The 22,406-nt window shown below is 42.4% G+C and overlaps 1 protein-coding gene across 4 annotated transcripts in view; it reads left to right on the top strand.

Moving 5' to 3' along the window:
• The first annotated feature begins 5,945 nt into the window (after positions 1 to 5,945).
• The window catches only part of ATP7A (ATPase copper transporting alpha), a 147,318-nt gene continuing 130,857 nt past the window's right edge, over positions 5,946 to 22,406 (top strand). For 2 of the 4 annotated variants that reach the window (XM_056537733.1, XM_056537730.1), the window contains exons 1-2: positions 5,946 to 6,103; positions 12,234 to 12,473. The gene's annotated coding sequence lies outside the window, so the exon portion shown is untranslated. Of the gene's footprint in view, positions 6,108 to 12,233; positions 12,474 to 22,406 lie in introns of all 4 variants that reach the window. The other 2 variants (XM_056537732.1, XM_056537731.1) reach the window with 2 other exon arrangements.

Below are 22,406 nucleotides of genomic sequence, written 5' to 3'. Positions count from 1 at the left end.
AAATGGGTACTCCGCTGGAAATTATTTTCTTTTGAATCAACTGGTGCCAGGAAGTTAAAATCTGAATCCTTCAAGTAAGTAATTTACAAACCTGTTTAACTTTCTGGCACCAGTTGATTCAAAAGAAAATGTTTTGCAGCGGAGTACCCCTTTAAGCAGTGGTGAGGTTATGCTGGGAGTTAAGTTTCACTCATCTAACTGCAGAACTTACAAGTGACTATAGCTCTGATAGGACATAATGAGGAGAATACACAATGATATCAGTGACTACAGGTGACGTCTTCTCTATAGTGAGGAGAATACACAATGATATCAGTGACTACAGGTGATGTCTTCTCTATAGTGTGGAGAATACACAATGATATCAGTGATTACAGGTGAAGTCTTCTCTATAGTGAGAATACAGAATGAGATCAGTGACTACAGGTGACGTCTTCTCTATAGTGAGGAGAATACACAATGAGATCAGTGACTACAGGTGACATCTTCTCTATAGTGAGGAGAAAACAATAATATCAGTGACTACAGTTGACGTCTTCTCTATAGTGAGGAGAATACACAATGATATCAGTGACTACAGGTGACGTCTTCTCTATAGTGAGGAGAATACACAATGATATCAGTGACTACAGGTGATGTCTTCTCTATAGTGAGGAGAATACACAATGATATCAGTGATTACAGGTGAAGTCTTCTCTATAGTGAGGAGAATACAGAATGAGATCAGTGACTACAGGTGACGTCTTCTCTATAGTGAGGAGAATACACAATGAGATCAGTGACTACAGGTGACATCTTCTCTATAGTGAGGAGAAAACAATGATATCAGTGACTACAGTTGACGTCTTCTCTATAGTGAGGAGAATACACAATGATATCAGTGACTACAGGTGACGTCTTCTCTATAGTGAGGAGAATACACAATGATATCAGTGACTACAGGTGATGTCTTCTCTATAGTGAGGAGAATACACAATGATATCAGTGACTACAGGTGACGTCTTCTCTATAGTGAGGAGAATACACAATGATATCAGTGACTACAGGTGACGTCTTCTCTATAGTCTTTCCTTATCTAATTCAGATGGAACATACCACCGGGTCCAGTTAAATGTTCTCTCTGCAGAATGTGACGCCCAGATGTCTCCTCACTATGTCAGCGCATTCTGATCCTCTATATGAAAATAATAATAATTATTATAAACCTGCCAGACACTGTATCCTCTAAATATAATAAACTAGTATACACTAGGGCTGCACGATATATCGCAAAAACAATCGAATCGCAATTTTTGCCATATATCGATATGGCCCGCGGGAAAATTTGCGATTATCTGCTCGGGCAGATCCCGTGTGCGGCTGCAGTGCGGGCCGGCCAGGGCAGATAAAAACAAAATTTAAATATTAAAAGTCTGTGTTTTCCAACCGGGGTGCCTCCAGCTGTTATGAAACTACAACTCCCAGCATGCCCGGACAGCCAAAAGCTGTCCGGGCATGCTGGGAGTTGTAGTTTCACAACAGCTGGAGGCACCCTGGTAGAGAAACACTGATCTAAGTAAAGGGCGCAGGGATAAAAAATAATTAAAACATTATGCTCATCTCTTCCCGGTCCCTGCATCTGTACACCTCCGTGCAGTCCCGGTGTCTCTATACAAGCTGTAGGACCTTTACCTTTAGCCAGTCACTGGCCGCAGCGGTGTCACATGTCAAGCCAGTGATTGGCTAAAAGGTAAAAGTCCTCAAAGGTCTGCAAACACACACAAACCTAGGGGAATATGTGACAAGGGGTGGAGGGGGCAGAATGTGACAAGAGGGGGAATATGTAACAAGGGGGGGGGGAATATGTAACAAGGGGGGGGGGAATATGTAACAAGGGGGGGGGGAATATGTAACAAGGGGGGGGGAAATATGTAACAAGGGGGGGGAATATGTAACAAGGGGGGGGGAATATGTAACAAGGGGGGTGGAATATGTAACATGGGGGGGGGATATGTAACAAGGGGGGGAATATGTAACAAGGGAGGGCAGAATGTGACAAGGGGGGGAATATGTAACAAGGGGGGGGGAATATGTAACAAGGGGGCGGGGAATATGTAACAAGGGGGGGAGGAATATGTAACAAGGGGGGGCAGGGGGAATATGTGACAAGGGGGAGGGGGAATATGTGACAAGGGGGGGAGGGGGAATATGTGACAAGGGGGAGGGGGAATATGTGAAAAGGGGGAGGGGGAATATGTGACAAGGGGGGGAGGGGGAATATGTAACAAGGGGGAGCAGAATGTGACAAGAGGGGCAGAATGTGACAAGAGGGGGGGAGATGTGAGATGTGAAATGGGCGGTGGGCATAAAATGGGTGAATAGTTGTAAAATTGAGGAGATTGGACATGACATAAGGGGATTTCACTATTTATTTATTACATTGCATCACATACCGAAATCACAATATTTAGGCCCAAAATCGCAATCGCACATTTTTCTCATATCGTGCAGCCCTAGTATACACTACACTCTATGGATATAAACCTCGCACACCGTGCCCCCAGCAGTAGCACCCCCATCATTCACCAGCTGATGCTATTACCACAGAACAGGGGGGTAGGGGGAATGGGGGGGCGAGGGTTGCCCTGGCAACACCCCCCAGCAGTAGCACCCCATCATCCACCAACACCCCCCCCCCCCATTCCCCCTTATGGTAATAGAATCAGCTTCTGGATTATGGGGGTGCTACTGCTGGGGAGGGTGCTGGTGGATGATGGGGGTGTTACTGCTGGGGGGTGCTACTGCTGGGGGGGGGGTGCTGGTTGATGATAGGAGTGCTACTGCTGGGGGAGGGGGGCGGGTGCTGGTGCATGATGGTGGTGCTACTAATGGGGGGGGGGGGTGCTGGTGGATGATGGGGTGCAGCCTCATCATCCACCAGCAACACCTCCCCCCCCAGAAATAGCACCCCCATCATAAACCAGCACCCCCCCACCCAGCTGGATGATGGTGATGCTACTGCTGGGGGGTGCTGGTGGATGATGGGGTGCAGCCTCCTCATCCACCAGCGACACCCCCCCCCAGAAATAGCACCCCCATCATCCACCAGCAATAGCACCCCCATCATCCACCAGCACCCCCCCCCCCCTTCTGGATGATGGTGGTGCTACTGCTGGGGGGGGGGGGGGTGCTGGTGTATGATGGGGTGCAGCCTCATCATCCACCAGCAACACCTCCCCCCCCAGAAATAGCACCCCTATCATAAACCAGCACCCCCCACCCAGCTGGATGATGGTGATGCTACTGCTGGGGGGTGCTGGTGGATGATGGGGTGCAGCCTCCTCATCCACCAGCGACACCTCCCCCCCCCCCCAGAAATAGCACCCCCATCATCCACCAGCAATAGCACCCCCATCATCCACCAGCACCCCCCCCCCCTTCTGGATGATGGTGGTGCTACTGCTGGGGGGGGGGGGTGCTGGTGTATGATGGGGTGCAGCCTCATTATCCACCAGCAACACCTCCCCCCCCCAGAAATAGCACCCCCATCATAAACCAGCACCCCCCACCCAGCTGGATGATGGTGATGCTACTGCTGGGGGGTCCTGGTGGATGATGGGGTGCAGCCTCATCATCCACCAGCAATAGCACCCCCATCATCCACCAGCACCCCCCCCCTTCTGGATGATGCTGGTGCTACTGCTGGGGGGGGGGGGTGCTGGTGTATGATGGGGTGCAGCCTCCCCCCCCCAGAAATAGCACCACCATCATCCACCAGCACCCCCCCCCCCCCTGCTGGATGATGGTGGTGCTACTGCTGGGGTGTGCTGGTGGATGATGGGGTGCAGCCTCCTCATCCACCAGCAACACCTCCCCCCCCCCCTAGAAATAGCACCCCCATCATCCACCAGCACCCCCACCCAGCTGGATGATGGGGTGCAGACTCATAATCCACTAGCAACAACCACCCCCCCCCCCCCCTCCCCAGAACTCCTACAGCACCCATTTTTTCTCTGTACCTGGCTGGCTCGGCTGCTCCAACTGTCCCCGGGCTCACTAGTGTGGGCCTGATCAGTGCGGACGGCGCGTGATGTTAGTGCCGTCCACCTAGCTCCGCCCGCCGACGTGTGCCGGAGCTACGGGGGTCAGCGCTGAGGACCGGGGGGTGTTCAGCGCTGCGGACCGGGTGAGGGGGTGGGTGCTAGCTGTCAGCGCCAACTGAGGACCGGGGGGGAGGGTTGTGGGGTGCTGTCAGCGCTAACTGAGGACCGAGGGGGGGGGGTGCTGTCAGCGGTAACTGAGGACCGGGGGGCGGGGGCAGGGCGCTGTCAGCGGTAACTGAGGACGGGGGGAGGGGGGTTGGGGGTTGGTGCTGGCAGAGTGGTGGTCACCCCATCAGCCTGGTGTCACCCGGTGCGGTCCGCACCCCCCGCACCCCGGTCACAACGCCACTGTCCTGTGGTGATATGTCAGATTGTTTTTTTTGTGGCATAAAAAGGTCTGCACACTACTTTTCTGTACCACTAAAAAAAATTGTATATGAACATATGTGTTTTTTTCCTTCCATAGTATTAATGGCATATGGTGCGGTATAGATATACATGTGTATATGTTAAAAATTACTTCTTCTTTTTTTTGGCTGGTGGAATATTGTTAGGCTGGGTTCACACTACGGTTTGTAACTACAGTTCCCGTATACGGCTGGGAGAAGGGGTGGGCGGGGCTTATTCGGGAACCATAGTTAATGTATGTCTATGAGCCGACCGGAGTGAACCGCAGCCGCCGGTCGGCTGCGTTTTCGGCCATATGCGGTTTCTCGACCGCAGGCAAAAATGTGATTAAGCCCCGCCCACCCCTCCTCCCAGCCGTATACGGAAACCGTAGTTACAAACCGTAGTGTGAACCCAGCCTTACATATGTTGCATATGTTTTTATGATATACGTTTTTGTGGTATGTTGGTATATGAGTGCTTCCATATTATATGTAAAAACCGTAAAACACCAAAAAAAAAAAGAAAAAAAAAGCAAGACGTTTTAGTATGTCACCAATACATTGATATACGTCCGTATATTACTCTTTTATTTAGTGGTATAGAAAAGTGGTGTGAGCAGAACCTTTCTATACCGTATACAAAATCAGAGACAATTGTACAGGAGACAAAACAGAGCCAAAAGTGACTTACTTTAGACTACAATGGAATAATGGAAGTCTATAGGTATACAACAGCATACATTTAGGTATATCCCCACATACTGCTGTGGTACAGATGTGATCAGACAGTCCCCATACAGGCTCCTGCCACTATGGATGGTCCTAGTCTGACTTGGACACCTCTGGCAAAGAGTGGCACTTGCTCTGGATGTTTCCGCCTCACCACCATGTATAAGGTGTCCATAATATATAGAACAATGATTCCCAACCAGGGTGCCTCCAGCTGTTGAAAAACTACAACTACCAGCATGCCCGGACAGCCTTCGGCTGTCCAGGCATGCTGGGAGTTGTAGTTTTGCCACAGCTGGAGGCACCCTGGTTGGGAGTTGTAGTTTTGCAACAGCTGGAGGCACCCTGGTTGGAAAACACTTATATATAATATGTAGACTCTCCAGCATACCTGACACCTGAGCATCAGTGGCAGTCACCCAGACCAGTGTCTCCCGACCTGTGGCTCTCCAGCTGTTGCAAAACTAAAACTCCCAGCATAATCTGACAGCCAATCTTTCAGGGCATGCTGGGAGTTGTAGTTTTTCAACAACTAGAGAGCCACAAGCTGAGGAACACTGATCTATACATTTATAGCCCAGCGCAGCTAGGGGGAGCACTTTAACTAACAGCCCCACGTGCTAAGCGTATGACCAACATAAGGCAGCTCCAACACACAAGGACATTCCATTGTCATGTGATGGATGAATGACTCCGCCTTCTTTTTGGCCTCGCGTTACCAGGGAGACAGGAAGCTCAGTCATGTGACTACTTTTCTCGCGAGATTTCCCCCTTCCCGGATCTTTGGTATGTGGCTGGCACAAAGTGACAGCGCGGCTGAGGGGTGAGAATGTGAATGTAACTAAGAAGTAAGTGGAGGAGACGGGCATGGTGCCCCCGGCGCTGCTGTGTGGTGTGAGCCATGTAGGTAATCTCTCGGTACTGCTGTGTGCCCTTTCCTGTACTCTTCCTCTGTTATTGGCACATATCTATCCTTCCTGAGTAGTAGGGTAGCGGTGCCCTGTGTACATATAGTATGGCTATCTATCTATGTATCATCTATCTATCTATCTATCTATCTATGTATCATCTATCCATCTATCTATCTATGTATCATCTATCTATCTATGTATCATCTATCCATCTATCTATCTATGTATCATCTATCTATCTATGTATCATCTATCTATGTATCATCTATGTATCATCTATCTATCTATCTATCTATGTATCATCCATCTATGTATCATCTATCTATGTATCATCTATCCATCTATGTATCATCTATCTATCTATCTATGTATCATCTATCTATCTATGTATCATCTATCTATCTATGTATCATCTATCTATCTATGTATCATCTATCTATCTATGTATCATCTATCTATCTATGTATCATCTATCCATCTATCTATCTATGTATCATCTATCTATCTATGTATCATCTATCCATCTATCTATCTATGTATCATCTATCTATCTATCTATGTATCATCTATCTATCTATGTATCATCTATCTATCTATGTATCATCTATCTATCTATCTATCTATGTATCATCTATCTATCTATGTATCATCTATCTATCTATGTATCATCTATCTATGTATCATCTATGTATCATCTATCTATCTATCTATCTATCTATCTATCTATGTATCATCCATCTATGTATCATCTATCTATCTATGTATCATCTATCCATCTATGTATCATCTATCCATCTATCTATCTATGTATCATCTATCTATCTATGTATCATCTATCTATGTATCATCTATGTATCATCTATCTATCTATCTATCTATGTATCATCCATCTATGTATCATCTATCTATGTATCATCTATCCATCTATGTATCATCTATCTATCTATCTATGTATCATCTATCTATCTATGTATCATCTATCTATCTATGTATCATCTATCCATCTATCTATCTATGTATCATCTATCTATCTATGTATCATCTATCCATCTATCTATCTATGTATCATCTATCTATCTATGTATCATCTATCTATGTATCATCTATGTATCATCTATCTATCTATCTATCTATGTATCATCCATCTATGTATCATCTATCTATGTATCATCTATCCATCTATGTATCATCTATCTATCTATCTATGTATCATCTATCTATCTATGTATCATCTATCTATCTATGTATCATCTATCTATCTATGTATCATCTATCTATCTATGTATCATCTATCCATCTATCTATCTATGTATCATCTATCTATCTATGTATCATCTATCCATCTATCTATCTATGTATCATCTATCTATCTATCTATGTATCATCTATCTATCTATGTATCATCTATCTATCTATGTATCATCTATCTATCTATCTATCTATGTATCATCTATCTATCTATCTATGTATCATCTATCTATCTATGTATCATCTATCTATGTATCATCTATGTATCATCTATCTATCTATCTATCTATGTATCATCCATCTATGTATCATCTATCTATCTATGTATCATCTATCCATCTATGTATCATCTATCTATCTATCTATGTATCATCTATCTATCTATGTATCATCTATCTATCTATGTATCATCTATCTATCTATGTATCATCTATCCATCTATCTATCTATGTATCATCTATCTATCTATCTATCTATCTATCTATGTTTCATCTATGTATCATCTATCCATCTATCTATCTATGTATCATCTATCTATCTATGTATCATCTATCTATGTATCATCTATGTATCATCTATCTATCTATCTATCTATGTATCATCCATCTATGTATCATCTATCTATCTATCATCTATCCATCTATGTATCATCTATCTATCTATCTATCTATCTATGTATCATCTATCTATCTATGTATCATCTATCTATCTATGTATCATCTATCTATCTATGTATCATCTATCTATCTATGTATCATCTATCTATCTATGTATCATCTATCCATCTATCTATCTATGTATCATCTATCTATCTATGTATCATCTATCCATCTATCTATGTATCATCTATGTATCATCTATCTATCTATCTATCTATCTATCTATCTATCTATCTATCTATGTATCATCCATCTATGTATCATCTATCTATCTATGTATCATCTATCTATCTATGTATCATCTATCCATCTATGTATCATCTATCTATCTATCTATGTATCATCTATCTATCTATGTATCATCTATCTATCTATGTATCATCTATCTATCTATGTATCATCTATCTATCTATGTATCATCTATCTATCTATGTATCATCTATCTATCTATGTATCATCTATCCATCTATCTATCTATGTATCATCTATCTATCTATGTATCATCTATCCATCTATCTATCTATGTATCATCTATCTATCTATCTATGTATCATCTATCTATCTATGTATCATCTATCTATCTATGTATCATCTATCTATCTATCTATCTATCTATCTATCTATCTATCTATCTATCTATGTATCATCTATCTATCTATCTATGTATCATCTATCTATCTATGTATCATCTATCTATCTATGTATCATCTATCTATCTATCCATGTATCATCTATCCATCTATCTATCTATGTATCATCTATCTATCTATCTATCTATCTATGTATCATCTATCTATCTATCTATCTATGTATCATCTATCTATCTATGTATCATCTATCTATCTATCTATCTATGTATCATCTATCCATCTATCTATCTATGTATCATCTATCCATCTATCTATCTATGTATCATCTATCTATCTATCTATGTATCATCTATCCATCTATGTATCATCTATCCATCTATGTATCATCTATCCATCTATGTATCATCTATCCATCTATGTATCATCTATCCATCTATGTATCATCTATCCATCTATGTATCATCTATCCATCTATGTATCATCTATCTATCTATGTATCATCTATCTATCTATGTATCATCCATCCATCTATGTATCATCTATCTATCTATGTATCATCTATCTATCTATGTATCATCTATCTATCTATGTATCATCTATCTATGTATCATCTATCTATGTATCATCTATCTATGTATCATCTATCTATCTATGTATCATCTATCTATGTATCATCTATCCATCCATCTATGTATCATCTATCTATGTATCATCTATCTATGTATCATCTATCTATGTATCATCTATCTATGTATCATCTATCCATCCATCTATGTATCATCTATCTATGTATCATCTATCTATGTATCATCTATCTATGTATCATCTATCTATCTATGTATCATCCATCTATGTATCATCTATCCATCCATCTATGTATCATCTATCCATCCATCTATCTATGTATCATCTATCTATCTATGTATCATCTATCCATCCATCTATGTATCATCTATCTATCTATGTATCATCTATCTATCTATGTATCATCCATCTATGTATCATCTATCTATCTATCTATCTATATATCATCCATCTATGTATCATCTATCTATCTATGTATCATCTATCTATCTATGTATCATCTATGTATCATCTATCCATCCATCTATGTATCATCTATCTATTTATCATCTATCTATCTATCTATATATCATCCATCTATCTATCCATCATCTATCTATGTATCATCTATCTATCTATGTATCATCTATCTATCTATGTATCATCTATCTATCTATCTATCTATCTATCTATGTATCATCCATCCATCCATGTATCATCTAACTATGTATCATCTATCCATCCATCTGTGTATCATCTATCTATCAATCTATTATCTATCTATTCATCATCCATCCATCTATGTACCATCCATCCATCCATGTATCATCTAACTATGTATCATCTATCCATCCATCTGTGTATCATCTATCTATCAATCTATTATCTATCTATTCATCATCCATCCATCTATGTACCATCCATCCATCTATGTATCATCCATCCATCTATGTACCATCCATCCATCTATGTACCATCCATCCATCTATGTATCATCCATCCATCTATGTACCATCCATCCATCTATGTACCATCCATCCATCTATGTATCATCCATCCATCTATGTACCATCCATCCATCCATCTATGTATCATCCATCCATCCATCTATGTATCATCCATCCACCTATCTATGTATCATCCATCCATCCATCTATGTATCATCCATCCATCTATGTATCATCCATCCATCCATCCATCTATGTATCATCCATCCATCCATCTATGTATTATCCATCCATCTATCTATGTATCATCTATACATCTATGTATCATCTATCATATTTATTGCTAATAGTTTTCCATTACTTTCTATGTATAGAACTGTTTCTATCTATCATATTTATTGCTAATAGTTTTCCATTACTTTCTATGTATAGAACTGTTTCTATCTATCATATTTATTGCTAATAGTTTTCCATTACTTTAGTGTTCCATTTCATTGCTCCATAGTTTCCATCAACATGTATAGAACTGTTTCTATCTCTGATGTCCATGCAGGGTAATACAGAGGTCACATGTTATTTCCCACAGTCCCCTCTGGTCTTTGATCTGCCCCATTGATCACACCAACAGGTTTGGGTGGAGCGATGGTTGGGCATACACCCTGCCTTTCCATTCATCTCTGGGGCTGACCAAGCTATCCCAGCATTGATCGTCCATCATTTTCCCATCACACCCACCTTGTTTCCTCTGCCTGGCAGTAGTCAGTCTTAAGCCTTTACCAATGATCCATTGTATAAAATATAAAAGGATTATTGTCCGTAATGGTAAAATAGATCATTGCAGCCGACATTCCTTTTCATTTAGCTGAATTCAGTTTTTTCCCCTATGCTTGCCCCCTTACTACCAGTGCGCACACGCTGTCAAGCTAAGGACCAAGTGGACATTACAGGGTTATGTTAGAGTTCACACATAGCTTTTAGTCAGGTTTTGTAGCTAAAACCAGGAGTGAAACCAAAACAGAGAAAAACTGTAGAGGAGAGATTTGCACCTTTTTCCAGTGTTTTATCCTGGATTTGGGGAAGAAAAGAAAAATATGTGAATTAAACACAGCCTCTCCCTCTATGTCTTTTGCATAACATTGTGTAATAGGCTGACACATTAAATGCCTAATAATAGCTTCCACTCTTCAGACCTGTAATGTGACTTTCTGCTCTTTCGCTGCACTCCTGAAACTAATCCACTATAAATCTATAGGTGCCGTAAAATGCAGCTTCTTCTGTGCTGTATACATACTGTATATCAGATGCTTTTAAAGGAACATTTAGCTTAAAGGAGTATTCCAGGATTTTTTTTTATTTGACTATGCTACAGGGGCTGTAAAGTTAGTGTAGTTCATAATATAGTGTCTGTACCTGTATAAGACGGTTTTCTCACAATTCTTCTGTGATTTTCACCCCAATATTTATTTTTACCAGCATACAAAATTACTGTTGTCTCAGATTTTTCCCAGGTTGCAATGCGGCCGAGACCTGACTCACTAGTCAGCTGATGACAGGGAGCCTGTCTGCTTCAATGGGTGGAGGGATCAATCTGCAACTAATGCAACAGCTGTAGGCACCCTGATTGAAAACCACAGGTCTTTTGTTTCAATGGGTGGGGTGGCTGATGTGTGAGAGGGAGGAAAGTGGCATTGTTGGATTTGTAGTCAAACAAACATAAGTCAAACAGGAACAAGTTCACAAAAAGCTAGCCACAGTGTTATGGTAATCTCATGACATAGCCATTTAGTCCCAAGACAAGCGCAGATCGTTCCTAAGCATGTCCATTACTGTCTGCCAAGTACGTACTAAAATCACCTTATGGTGGAGAACCCCTTTAAGACCAGAGTTTCTTTTCTTAGCTGTGCTGCTTGACAGGATGTGGCGTGGACGTGTTCTAGGGTAGTGGTCTCAAACTGTGGCCCTCCAGATGTTGCAAAACTTCAACTTCAAGTTGTAGTTTTGCAACATCTGGAGGTCCACAGGTTGAAGACCACTGTTCTAGGGGATATTTGGGGTTGTCAATCATACAAGGCTTGAGGTGTCCCTCCTCATATGCCTGTCTTTTATGTCTCTAGTTCCAAGGAGAAGATGAAGATGATGGCTGGGACCAAGCCCTGAATTGTAACTCGTAAATTGTTGGGGATTTGTACAGAAAGCGTAGGCTGTGTTCACACAACATTAACCCCCTGGTTGTCGGAAATATATCAGTGCTTGGAGCGTCCCGGCTTCCTCACCCCCAATCATGTCTTCTGCTGCACGCCGCACTTTATGATTCACATGCAATAAAAGAAAAGTTTTCCTGATCTTCTGAGGTGGTGAGTGCTATCCTTCACATCTATCTTTATGAATTGTAATTGAGCATTATGTGTCCTATTAGATCTAGCACCCCACCCATATAGCTCCTGCACAGGGATGTATTCTAATACACCCATATAGAGCACAGTGCCGGACTAAGGCTGCATTCACATCTCGTTTTTTGCAATACGGTTGTCGTATCCGGTTTCAGCAAAAAAAAAACGTATGGAACCGTATTCCAAACCGTATGCATAGACATTACATTGACAACCGTATGACAACCTTAACATCCGGTTGTGTAAGTTTTGCTTCATTTACGGTTGTATGCGTCTTGTATGCGTCTTTTTTTAAGTCTAGTTGAAAAACCGTATCCAACCTGTATACGGTTATTTTAAAATGGAGTTCTATGGTAACCGTATTGAACCGTATGTGCGTATGATTACATCCGGTTTGCACAATACATAAAACCGTATCCGTTTTTTTTCAAGGAAAACGTATTAAACGTATGCAAACGGATATTAGTTTTCAAATCGTATACGGTTTAAAAACGTGAGGAGGCATATACGGTTGCATACGTTTCGGTCCGGTTTGGAGACATACTTTTTTGTACTGAAACGGGATACAGGACCCGTGTTGCAAAAACGAGATGTGAATGCACTCTAACAGACTTTTTCTACAAAATGAGATATATGTTTGCCACCTGTCAGAAAGATATTCCGATGTTTACTGCGATTCACTAGCAGTGGCCATATTGAGTATAATGGACTGAATGAAGTCAACTAGGGACTATGTCTGGCCCATTTCCCAAAAATATAATGCTATTTTGCAGAACTCAAAAGCATGGTCAGATGCAGCTTGAGTTTTGTCTTTGTGTGGAAACAGTTTATTCTCATCTCTATTGACTTGCAGCTAACATCTGGCCGCTGCGCTTTTACATAAAAAAAAAACCAAACCTCAGTGTGGAGTTTTTGATGAACAAAACAAAGTGGTAACCCAGCCTTACATATATTTTCTGGGGGATGAATTAAAAGATATCCGACCCCCCCCCCCCACAAATACAGTGGTCCCTCGTTTGTCGAATCCATCGTATGTTGAGGGATTCATGCAATGTAAAGTATAGGAAGCTGTACTCACCTGTCCCCGCCTCTCGCAATGGTGTCTCCGCCACTCTCGATGGTGACCCCGGGCCTCCGCTGGGCTCTCCTGGTCATCTCCGGTCCTCTACTGGGCTCTCCTGGTCTTGTCCGGTCCTCCGCTGTCTTCTCCGGTCCTCCGCTGTCTTCCGCAAGGCCTTACTGGGCCAGCGTAGCGACGTCATTACGCCGCTGCGTACGCCATTCCTATTGGATGACGTGCACAGCAGCGTATTGACGTCACCGGAGAGGGCCGAGAAGACACCGGAAAACCAGCGCTGGACCCGAAGGGCACCCCGGAGCATCGTGGAGGGGTAAGTAATACTTACTGCACCACACGGGGAACATTAAGCTGCTATCCGGCAGCAGCTTAAGCATTTTGCGCTGTCAGATAGCAGTTAATGCGATGGCCCCGACATAAAAAAGCATCGTATGTCGATGCTGACATCGACATGCGATGGCCTCTGAGAGGCCATCGTATGTCGATTTGATCATATGTTGGGGCCATCGTAGGTCGGGGTGTCACTGTATGTATTAGTTGACTATGTTTAATCACTTTATCTTAATAGACCCTCAGTGAGTTCACTGCAGAAAGACTATTTTGTAGGTTGTCAATTAGAGTTGAGAAAACTTACAGTAAATTGGCTCGTAGCGAACCTCGCAGCTCGGCTGTTGATTACTTTAGTCTCCATAAAGTAGTTCAGCTTTCCAAGGATTCCAGTCGCCTGAAAAAGGAGGATACAGGCCTAGGAGACCTAAGACTGTCATCCCGGACTTTTCCAGGCAACCAGAGCCCTTGGAAAGCTGAACTACTTTACACAGACTAAAGTAATCAACAGCCGAGCTGCGATGTTCGCTACAAGCCAATTTACTGTAAGTTTGCTCAACTCTATTGTCAATGTATAATTTTAACATAGTGGAGAAGCCAGATCTGAACAGAGCCTTACCTATCTGTGTTCTCATTATGTTAGGGACCAGTGGAACCCCATGCACGTACAAATCTTGGATGATCCAGCCAATTTCAGTGGGATTTATAGCAATCTTATGGGTTTGGGGCCACCTGATTCTCCTCTGATGGCTGCTGTTGGGGATAGAAAGATTGGCATGTTAAAATCCTATCTTCTTGGGACAAATACGCTAACAAAAAAAAGTATATCTATTCTTCTCGTTCTTCCGTTAATACTATTAGTAGCAGCAGTGTAAGTTAGTGTTATCTCCCAGGGTAATCCGTCTACTATCTAATGGGTGTTATGGACAGGGAAGGTTTCTGCATATGTTGCTGGGGCTGCAGGGAAAATAACAAAGAAGCATACAATCATACATGAAGGTGCATAGAAAGAAAAGACTGAGACTTCTCATTTTAAATCCATTCCTGGATTGCCTGGATTTATGAATACAGCCTTGCCGCTCTGTAATTGTATGGTATAGCAGTTCATGCCCACGTGATCACCAGCATTAGTGTGCTGAAAGGCATGAATGTTTAACTTATTTAACAACTTCCAGCATTGCTGATAACCTGGGAATATGAGTCTCTTTACTGATAAATTTCCTCATGTAAAAAAAAATGATTACATCCAACTTTTTTCTCAATCCAAGCTTTGATGAATGAAGGAATTACTGTGTTTTTCAACGGCAGGGTTTGCTTTTTAGTAAAAAAAAAATAAATAAAAAATAATTCACTATATCTTATTGTCTGAAATCAGGTACCCTCTTGACCGCTTTCTTTTGGGTACCTCCATACAGGATTATCTACGATATAACCGCATGTTAGTCCACAATGACAATTCCGCACCATTGAATTCATATGGTTTTTCATGAGATTTCTCAATGCTTGCTATGTTTTTACCACACAAGTAAATGTCATTTTCTGTGGATTTGCCACACACATATCCACTGTTGAAAATCAGCCTTCCTTCCTGCATACAGAACATTGGAAGGTAAGATGAGAGAAAGCTGTGCGGCTATGAATGGCTAGACAGTTCTCTTAATGTTAAATGGCTTACAGATCTGCTGACCTGTGCGAATGCCATTGAACATTGAGAGAACTATTTGGCCATTCATAGCCTCACAGCTCTCTCTTACCTTACCTGCAGAAAGGGAGGCTGAATGCAATGTACATTTAGCTTCCTGGCAAGCAAATCACTGGAGCCAGGAGAAGTAAGTAAACCACCAGATCCCCAGCTAAATAGCCACAGAAGGGGTGATCAAGATCAGAGGCCGTGTTCTCACACAAACGCATTATCATTAGATTGCGCCTGAAATGGCAGTGACACAATTAATGTAACATTCCAGTTGTGATTGTTGCAAGAGGACGCCAGCAGGGGGAGTTCTAAGTTACCTTGCACTGCAAAAATCATGCTAGCCCTAATGTTTGACATGGAAGGTCTACGTCTTTTTGTTGAGCTCTCAGGAGAGTTAGGATTGTTACCCTTTTAAAGGGGTACTCCGCCCCTAGACATCTTATCCCCTATCCAAAGGATAGGGCATAAGATGTCTGATCGCGGGGGTCCCAATACTGGGAATCCCCGCAATCACCTGCACACTACCCCGGCATTCTGAACTTTTCGTTACAAACACTGGGTTCGGGCTGTGGTCATGACACCACGCCACGGCCCCTCGTGATGTCCCACCATGTCTCTCCAATAGACATGAATGGAGGGGGCATGGCTTGATGTCACAACCGTGGTCCCGAACCTAGCATTTGGAATGAAAAGTTCAGAATTCCGGGGTGGCGTGCAGGTGATCGCGGGGGTGTGTTCCCAGGGGCCGGACCCCCGCGATCAGACATCTTATCTCCTATCCTTTGTATAGGGGTTAAGATGTCTAGGGGTGGAGTACCCCATTAAAGAGTACTTCTCATGATCTTGTTAAATTTTATAATCCTCCAAGTTCACTGCCCCATCATGATAAACCACCTCCTTTATTTTTATTATTTGTTAGTTTTCTACCTTGATATTGCTCTGTATTTTCTGCTCAGTTTCAGTCAGATTTACAGACTGGGAAGGTGTGCTCCCCAGCAGGCGTGACATCATCTGAAGCCGTACATGGGAGAACTTCCTCCCTCACTCTACACACAGCCCAGAGCAGTTCAGTGTGTGAGATGAGCTCTGATTGGCTAAGGCTGCACCCCCTCCCCCCAGCACTCCAGACTGTATTTCCTGATTTTGGACTTCTGCCAGGCCAGCAGGAGTCCAAAATATGGGGGAAAATGTGCTCTGGATATGTAGGGAGACACCTAGTGGCAGCTTTTTTTAAACACAAATAAAATGTAGAAAGCTTCATTTTTTTATTTACCATAAGGAGTGCAATAGCAAAAATTTGTTTCAACCCCTTAACGCATAAAGACATTTATGAACGTCCATAAGCGTCTCCTGAGGTATGACGCGCGCTCAGCAGGTAAGCGCGCATCATACCCGGTGGGTCCTGGTTGCTACAAGCAACCAGGACCCTTGGCTAATGCTGGACATCGCCGATTGGGCTGATGTCTGGTATTAACTCTAGTTAATTAATTAACTCAAAGTTGATCGCTGCGTCTAAAGTGAAAGTAAAAGCTTCCTGGCAGCTCAGTCGGACTAGGACGCAGCAGAAGGGTGCCTTACCTGCCTCCTGCGCCTCCGATCGGCGATTGATTGCTCCAAGCCAGAAATCCAGGCTTGAACAATCAACCGCCGATAACACTGATTACTGCCATTGAATGCAATGACAGTGATTAGTGTATTGAATCAATGTACTGCATGTTATAGTCCCTATGGGAATCATCCAGGCTTGAGCAATCAACCGCCGATAACACTGATCCCTGCCATTGAATGCAATGGCAGTGATCAGTGTATTGAATCAATGTACTGCATGTTATAGTCCCTATGGGGAAAGCTTTTATAGCATGCATGTTATAGTCCCTATGGGGAAAGCTTTTACTTTCACTTTAGACGCGGCGATCAACTTTGATCGCCGCGTCTAAAGAGTTAATACCAGACATCAGCCCAATCGGTGATGTTCAGAATTAGCCACGGGTCCTGGTTGTTATTGCATATAACATTGCAAAAAAAAAGTGAAAAAAAAAAAGTTAATAAAGATCATTTAACCCCTTCCCTAATAAAAGTTTGAATCACCCCCCTTTTCCCAATAAAAAAAACTGTGTAAATAAAAATAAACATATGCGGTATCACCACGTGCGTAAATGTTCGAACTATAAAAATAAATCATTAATTAAACCGCACGGTCAATGGCGTACACGCCAAAAATTCCAAAGTCAAAAATAGCGTATTTGTGGTCCCCTTTTATACCATTAAAAAATTTATAAAAAGTGATCAAAAAGTCCAATCAAATCAAAAATTGTACCGATAAAATGAGCCCCGATACAGCCCCATACATGGAGAAATAAAAAGTTATTAGGGTCAGAATAGGACAATTTTAAACGTATAAATTTTCCTGCATGTGGTTATGATTTTTTTCAGAAGTACAACAAAACCAAACCTATATAAGTAGGGTATCATTTTAACCGTATGGACCGACAGAATAAAGATAATTTGTCATTTTTACCAAAAAATGTACTGTGTAGAAACAGAAGCCCCCAAAAGTTACGACATGACGTTTTTCTTCCATTTTGTCGCACAATAGTTACATAGTTACATAGTTAGTACGGTCGAAAAAAGACATATGTCCATCAAGTTCAACCAGGGAATTATGGGGTAGGGGTGTGATTTTTTTTTTCCATTTCGCCATAGATTTTGGGGTAAAATTACTGATGTCATTACAAAGTAGAATTGGTGTCTCAAAAAATAAGCCATCATATGGATTTTTATGTGCAAAATTGAAAGTGTTATTATTTTTAGAAGGTGATGAGGAAAAAACGAAAATGCAAAAACTGAAAAACCCTCCGTCCTTAAAGAGGCACTGTCATTGTTGAAAACTTTTCATATATTGCAAGACTCATTATAATATGACATTTCACAATATACACCTTTTAAAAAAAAAAATTACATTTTCACCTGAAATTCAAACTCAAAATAGCCACCACTAAGGGTCGCCTGTCTTTTAGCCAGACAGACTAGTCTAGATTTTACAGCATACTGGATACCGACTGTAAAGCATACCAGTATCCAGTATAGGAGATTTCTATTGTGTATCCAAAAGTACAGATAAAGGATGTGTGGACATGCTGGGAGCTGTAGTTTTAACCCCTTGGGGACGGAGCCCATTATGACTCTAAGGACGGGAGCATTTTTTGCAAATCTGACCACTGTCACTTTAAGCATTAATAACTCTGGGATGCTTTTACTTATAAATTTGATTCCGAGATAGTTTTTTTTCGTGACATATTCTACTTTATGTTAGTGATAAATTTTCGTTGATACTTGCATCATTTCTTGGTGAAAAATGCTAAAATTTCATGAAAAATTTGAAAATTTTGCATTTTTCTAACTTTGAAGCTCTCTGCTTATAAGGAATATGGATATTCCAAATAAATTATATATTGATTCACATATACAATATGTCTACTTTATATTTCCATCATAAAATTGATGAGTTTTTACTTTTGGAAAACATCAGAGGGCTTCAAAGTTCAGCAACAATTTTCCAATTTTTCGCAAAATTTTCAAAATCGGAATTTTTCAGGGACCAGTTCAGGTTTGAAGTTGATTTGAAGGGTCTTCTGGTTAGAAATACCCGATAAATGACCCCATTATAAAAACTGCACCCCCCAAAGTATTCAAAATGACATTCAGTAAGTGTGTTAACCCTTTAGGTGTTTCACAGGAATAGCAGCAAAGTGAAGGAGAAAATTCAAAATCTTCCATTTTTTACACTGGCATGTTCTTGTAGACCCAGTTTTTGAATTTTTACAAGGGGTAAAAGGAAAAAAATCCTCTCAAAATTGGTAACCCAATTTCTCTCGAGTAAGAAAATACATCATATGTGTATGTCAAGTGTTTGGCGGGTGCACTAGAGGGCTCAGAAGCGAAGGAGCAACAATGGGATTTAGGAGAGTGAGTTTTTCTGAAATGGTTTTTGGGGGGCATGTCCCATTTAGGAAGCCCCTATGGTGCCAGGACAGCAAAAAACCCCACATCGCACACTATTATGGAAACGACAACCCTCAAGGAACGTAACAAGGGGTACGGTGAGCCTTAACACCCCACAGGTGTTTGACAACTTTTTGTTAAAGTCAGATGTGTAAATGAAAAAAAAATATTTTTCCACTAAAATGCTGTTTTTTCCCCAAATTTTACTTTTTTACAAAGGGTAATAGGAGAAAATACCCCCCAAAATTTGTAACCCCATTTCTTCTGAGTATGGAAATACCCCATGTTTGAACGTCAAGTGCTCTGCCAGCGAAATACAATGCTCAGATGAGAAGGAGCGCCATTGAGCTTTTAGAGAGATAATTTGTTTGGAATGGAAGTCGGGGGCCATGTGCATTTACAAAGCCCCCCGTGGTTCCAGAACAGTGGACCCCCCCACATGTGACCCCATTTTGGAAACTACACCCCTCACGGAATGTAATAAGTGGTACAGTGAGCATTTACACCCCATTGGCGTTTGACAGATCTTTGGAACAGTGGGCTGTGCAAACAAAAAAATTTCATTTTTCATTTTCACGTACCACTGTTCCAAAAATCTGTCAGACCCCTGTGGGGCGTAAATACTCACTGTACCCCTTATTACATTCCGTGAGGGGTGTAGTTTCCAAAATGGGGTCACATGTGGGTATTTATTTTTTTGGGTTTATGTCAGAACCGCTGTAAAATCAGCCACCCCTGTGCAAATCACCAATTTAGGCCTCAAATGTACATGGTGCGCTCTCACTCCTGAGCCTTGTTGTGCGCCCGCAGAGCATTTTACGCCCACATATGGGGTATTTCTGTACTCAGGAGAAATTGCGTTACAAATTTTGGGGGTCTTTTTTTCCTTTTACCTCTTGTGAAAATAAAAAGTAGAGGGCAACACCAGCATGTTAGTGTAAAAATTTTTTTTTTTTACACTAACAGGCTGGTGTAGACCCCAACTTTTCCTTTTCATAAGGGGTAAAAGGAGAAAAAGCCCCCCAAAATTTGTAGTGCAATTTCTTCCGAGTACGGAAATACCCCATATGTGGCCCTAAACTGTTTCCTTGAAATACGACAGGGCTCCAAAGTGAGAGAGCACCATGCGCATTTGAGGACTAAATTAGGGATTGCATAGGGGTGGACATAGGGGTATTCTACGCCAGTGATTCCCAAACAGGGTGCCTCCTGCTGTTGCTAAACTCCCAGCATGCCTGGACAGTCAGTGGCTTTCCGGAAATGCTGGGAGTTGTTGTTTTGCAACAGCTGGAGGCTCCGTTTTGGAACACTGCTGTACAATACGTTTTTCATTTTTATTGGGGGGACAGTGTAAGGGGGTGTATATGTTGTGTTTTACCCTTTATTAGGTGTTAGTGTAGTGTAGTGTTTTTAGGGTACATTCACACTGGCGGGTTTCGGTGAGTTTCCCGCTAGGAATTTGCGCTGCGGCGAAAAATTTGCCGCAGCTCATACTTGAAGCAGGAAACTTGCTGTAAACCCGCCCGTGTGAATGTACCCTGTACGTTCACATGGGGGGGGGGGGGCAAACCTCCAACTGTTTCAAAACTACAACTCCCAGCATGCACGGTCTGTCAGTACATGCTGGGAGTTGTAGTTTTGCAACAGCTGGAGGCACACTGGTTGGAAAACCTTCAGTTAGGTTCTGTTACCTAACTCAGTATTTTCCAACCAGTGAGCCTCCAGCTGTTGCAAAACTACAACTCCCAGCATGCACGGTCTGTCAGTACATGCTGGGAGTTGTAGTTTTGAAACAGCTGGAGGCACACTGGTTGGAAAATACTGAGTTAGGTTCTGTTACCTAACTCAGTATTTTCCAACCAGTGTGCCTCCAGCTGTTGCAAAACTACAATTCCCAGCATGACTGATCACAGAAGGGCATGCTGGGAGATGTAGTTATGCAACAGCTGGAGGTACGCAACTACAACTCCCAGCATGCCGAGACAGCTGTTTTCTGTGTGGGCATGCTGGAATTTGTAGTTTTGCAACATCTGGAGTGCTACAATTTAGAGACCACTGAACAGTGATCTCCAAACTGTGGACCTCCAGATGTTGCAAAACTACAACTCCCAGCATGCCCAGACAGCAAACAGCTGTGTGGGCATGCTAGGAGTTGTAGTTTTGCAAGATCTAGAGGGCAGTATAGAGATCACTGTGCAGTGGTCTCTAAACTGCAGACCTACAGCTGTTGCAAAACTACAAATTCCAGCATGCCCACACAGAAAACAGCTGTCTCGGCATGCTGGGAGTTGTAGTTTTGCAACATCTGGAGGGCTACAGTCTAGAGACCACTATAGTGGTCTCAGACTGTAGCCCTCTAGATGTTGCTAGGCAACTACTCACCGGCTTCCGTCGCATCCGCCGCATATGCCACACGCCGCCGCAGATCTCCGTCGCCTCCCGCCGATCCCCGTCGCTCCGCTGCCTCTGGAGGGGTAAGTGGACTCCGGCGCTGCTCCTCTTCGTTTTCCCCGTTCTGCCCCGCCTATTGTGGGAGGGCAGGACGGGGAAAACGAAAGTAAACCCCTCCGCCCCTGATCTGCTATTGGTGGTCGCATCTAGACCACCAATAGCAGAGATAGGAGGGGTGGCAACTCTGCCACCTCACTCCTATCGCTTTAGGGGGATCGTGGGTGTCTTCTATTCCGGGTTACCGGGTCACCATAGACCCGTAATGACCCGGAATCGGCGCAAATCGCAAGTGTGAATTCACTTGCGATTTGCGCCGATCGCCGACATGGGGGGGTCTAATGACCCC

This window comes from Hyla sarda, chromosome 9, assembly GCF_029499605.1.
Source record: "Hyla sarda isolate aHylSar1 chromosome 9, aHylSar1.hap1, whole genome shotgun sequence".
Taxonomy (NCBI): Eukaryota; Metazoa; Chordata; class Amphibia; order Anura; family Hylidae; genus Hyla; species Hyla sarda.
Note: the sequence above shows the minus strand (reverse complement) of the source record. Positions and strands in the feature narration are given on the sequence as shown.